Consider the following 3,925-nt stretch of genomic DNA (forward strand, 5'->3'; position numbering starts at 1 on the left):
TCCACCCACCAATCTACCTATTAATCCATCCCTCCATTCATCTATCTGTCCATTTGTTTATCCATACAATGGTCTATCCACCATCTATCCATCCATATGTACATATATCATCTACCCTCCACCCATCCATACATTATCTACCCACCCATACATACATACACACATCATTCCAACCACCCATCCACCCATCCGTCCATCCATTCATCTGTCCGTCCGTCCATCCATCCATTCAAGCATTCATCTATCCACACACCCATCCATCCATGTGTCTACACATCTGCTCATCCATCCATCCACTCATTCCTAAGCCACTGTTGAGCACCTGTTGTATGCCTTTTCCCTCCCTCCAACTGGTTCCCTCACATCCTCCCCCAGTGGCCAGCATCTTCTCCCTGAGGGCAGAGGTGTGGCCCCTCACAGTGCCTAGCACCTGCTGGTATATAGCTCATGCTCAAAGAATGTGACCACTCAGTTAACACACAGAAGAACGTGCTCCAAGCGACACGTGGCACGTCTCCTTACAAAATGAATCTATCATAGCGGCTGTTTTCAGAGGCTTTCCCAAGCAGAGTGTGATCTGGAACAAATTGTGAAGCCCACGAGCCTGGTGAAACATTCATTATTGAGCACCTGCTGTATACCTCCTTGAGCTGGGGAGAAGGATCAAGAGCTCATGGCCAAGAGGGGACCAGGCCCACCCACAAACACTGTTGATGTGCGGCCCTGAGCTGCGGCAGGGATGTGGCAACGCAGAAAGGAACCAGGTGATGGGCTCCCAGCAATCTGGGGACCACGGAAACTGTTTTGAGTGCGGGGGTGGGGTGTGGGCTAGGGCTATCCCTGGTGGTAGGATTCACAGGTGTCAGGCCCCTGGGCTGCAGCTGCTCAGTCACCTCCTGGCACTCAAGTGCATCAGATCATTGTCCTCATGCCAGTGGTGGGGCAGCCCTAATGCACAGGTCTGAAAAATGCTCAGGTGTACCTGCAGTGTGTGAGAGGAAGGAGGCTGGCGAAGGTGGGTGTGGCCACCTCTCCAGGTGTGAGTCTTGAGGGAACTTCTGCTCCTTTCAGGTGGCACAGAATGTGGTCCTGTACACAGGCGACTCCAACCTGGGGCTGGAGCCGTTTGAGGCAGCTGGAGATATCTTCAACGAGGCCTGGGAGTGGGAGAAAGCCGTGTCCTTCTACCGGGTGAGCTGGCCTGTGGGCTGATTTATGTGGGCCTCAGGGGGTCACCTGGAGGGCTGAGGCACAGGTATGGCAGGGCAGAGGCCTCCCACCTGGAGGCAAGGCCACCTATGCACATGCTTAGTTTCCCAGTGGTCTCACCGGGAATGATATTGACTGTGCCCCTGCCTGAGACAAACGCTTGGGGCCTGGATGTGGCAATGGCCCTATCCTACTTGCCTAGTGGTCTCACCGGGAATGATATTGACTGTGCCCCCTGCCCGGGACAAACGCTTGGGTCTGGACATGACAGTGGCTCTACCCTTGCGCCTGATGATCTCAAGCAACCATGAGTGGGAAGTCCTGTCCCCATCTTCCAGATGAGGAAGCTGAGGCTCAGAGAAGCACAGGGACCTGTCAAAGGACACTCAGCATGTCAGTGGGAGGCCTAGGGCCAGGGCCCAAGTCTGCCTGCACCCCAAAGCGTGGACGGCTTCTCCCTTCCTCTGAGCTCACGGTGTGGCTCAGCCCTGGGCACAGATAAATGTGGTGTTTTTAGAGCAGAGAGGAGTGCTGGCTCCCCCTAGTCAGACCCCCGGTGCCCAGGTGGGAGAGGCTGGTCTGAGGCTGCTGGGTGTAGCTAGATGGGCCTCAGGTGACTCTTCAACCCCCAACTTGGGTGTCTGAACCGTGCGTTATCCCAGAGCACAGAGCTCTGCGGAGGTGCAGGGGTAACTGGGGCGTGGGATGCTCCAAGCACATGTTTGAGCTCTGAGGAAGGCGCTGGGCAAGGTGGGTGCTGCGGGAAGCCTGACCCCACCTGCCTGTGTGGTAGGACCGGGCCCTGCTCCTGGCAGTGACTATGGAAACCGCAAGGCGGAGCTGCAGCTGCAGCTGTACAACAAGCTGGTGGCACTGCTGGCCACACTGGAGGAGCCCCAGGAGGGCTTGGAGGTTGCCCACATGGCCCTAGCACTCAGCATCACTCTGGGTAAGTCCCCTGAGCCCCCATCCTGCCAGGATCCACACTTTGCCAGAGCCCAGCCTCCAGGTCTGTAGGGCAGGAGCTGAAACAGCTGCTGGATTTTCCTGGTCTCCTGTCCAGGCAGGCAGATCTGCCCAGCTGGCTTCCCCGTCCGGCCATGCGGCACAGCCCAAGGTCTTTCATGCAGTGCTGAGCTCTGCTTCCTCTGTCTCTTCCCACTGCTGACCACAAGGGCCACCCAGTGTGCCCTCTGCCTTCCAGACATGCCAGGCATCTCGGTCCCTGTGCCAGGCTGAGTGGCACATTCCCTGTGTCTTGTACCCTTCCCACCCTCATCAACCACACAGCTCTCTGGCTGATGAAATCCCAGTTCCCCTTCCAGCAGCCTGCCCCTTAAGGCCGGGCATCCCCTGGTGCTGTGCCAGGATCGTTTGTCCTCCTCCAGAGACAGGGAACCCTGGGCGGGCTGCATGCCCCAAAGCCTTGTGCCTTGGGGCCCAGTACAGAGTAGGTGTGCAGCTGTGTGGGAATGTATTGAATGCGGGCTCCACGGCACTCGCCCTGAAAAGGGGAGGACATCAGAGACAGCCTAGGTGGGTTTGTGCATCTGTGGGGGGACCTGGAGCTCAGGCATGCGGTGACTCCCCAGGGTAAGGGGCTCTGATTGTGACACACCCAGGAGGAGTCAGATGTCACATCTGTGGGCTGCACGGAGCCGGGGTTCCCGGGAGCACCTGGACTGCATGGGTTGTGGACTCCCTTGTTTAAAACCAGTGAACAAAGGCAGGTGGCTATGTGTAGGCAGAGCTGGGCCATCCAAGTCTGACTTCGCCAAAGCCTACTTCGCCAAAGTAGACAGGGGCAGGCCTTATTAGTTCTGCTTTGCAGATGGGAAAGTGAGTCTGGGAACCCAGAAAGGACTGGCCAGAGCTGCCCAGGTGACCACAGGTGCCTGGAGGCAAGCCAGGTGCTGCCCGGGCTCTGCATACCTGCTCCTGAGGGGACTGTGCCCTGACTGCCGCAGGGAGCCATGTCCTCACACCTGCCTCTTTGGCCTGCACCCCAGGGGACTGGCTGAATGAGCACGTCGCCTACCACTGGCTGGCCGCCCTGCACCACTTGCTGGGCCATGGCAAGCTGGCGGAGCACTTTTACCTCAAGGCCCTGTAGCTCTGCAACTCGCCGCTGGAGTTTGATGAGGAGACCCTCTACTACGTGAAGGTGTACCTGGTGCTCGGTGACATCATCTTCTATGACCTGAAGGTCAGTAGGGAGGGACAGGGCTCGGGGTGTTTCCAGCCCCCTTGGAGTGGGATCTCCACCCAGAGTCCAGGTGCCTGGGTTCCAGCCTTCCTTAGGAATGGCCCAGTGGCCTCCCTGGAGCTCTGCACATGGCTGGAGGAACCGGCAAGGTTCCCAGATACAACCCAGCTCCCAAGATGGCCAGGCCCCACCCTCAAGAACTCAGTCTCAGCCTGGGAGGCTGACACATGAGGGGGCAATGGTGGCCTCTGGGTAAAGAAGGGGGATTGTAGTCAGAGGGGCCCTCCTTGAGGAGGTGACACCAAACTGAGTCTTGACAGTCAAGTGTCAAGTTGCATTTAACAAAGAAAACAGGGTCAGGAGGAGGACATTTTGGAGGACGGCATCATCCTCACATTGAATCCACATTGTAAGATCCAACCCAAATCCCAGTGCCTCCTCCAGGAAGCCTGCCCAGGGTGCCAGCCTGCACTGAGCAACTCCTTCCTGGAGTCCTGAGACACCTTGAAT

General features: G+C 57.6%; 1 long non-coding RNA gene across 1 annotated transcript; it reads left to right on the top strand.

Moving 5' to 3' along the window:
- The first annotated feature begins 185 nt into the window (after positions 1-185).
- LOC113223306 lies at positions 186-3,409 on the top strand. Its single transcript, XR_003308668.2, has 4 exons — positions 186-764; positions 1,072-1,191; positions 2,003-2,158; positions 3,219-3,409. It is a non-coding gene; the product is annotated as an uncharacterized LOC113223306 (long non-coding RNA).
- The last annotated feature ends 516 nt before the right edge of the window (positions 3,410-3,925 follow it).

This window comes from Piliocolobus tephrosceles, unplaced genomic scaffold (assembly GCF_002776525.5).
Source record: "Piliocolobus tephrosceles isolate RC106 unplaced genomic scaffold, ASM277652v3 unscaffolded_40782, whole genome shotgun sequence".
Taxonomy (NCBI): domain Eukaryota; kingdom Metazoa; phylum Chordata; class Mammalia; order Primates; family Cercopithecidae; genus Piliocolobus; species Piliocolobus tephrosceles.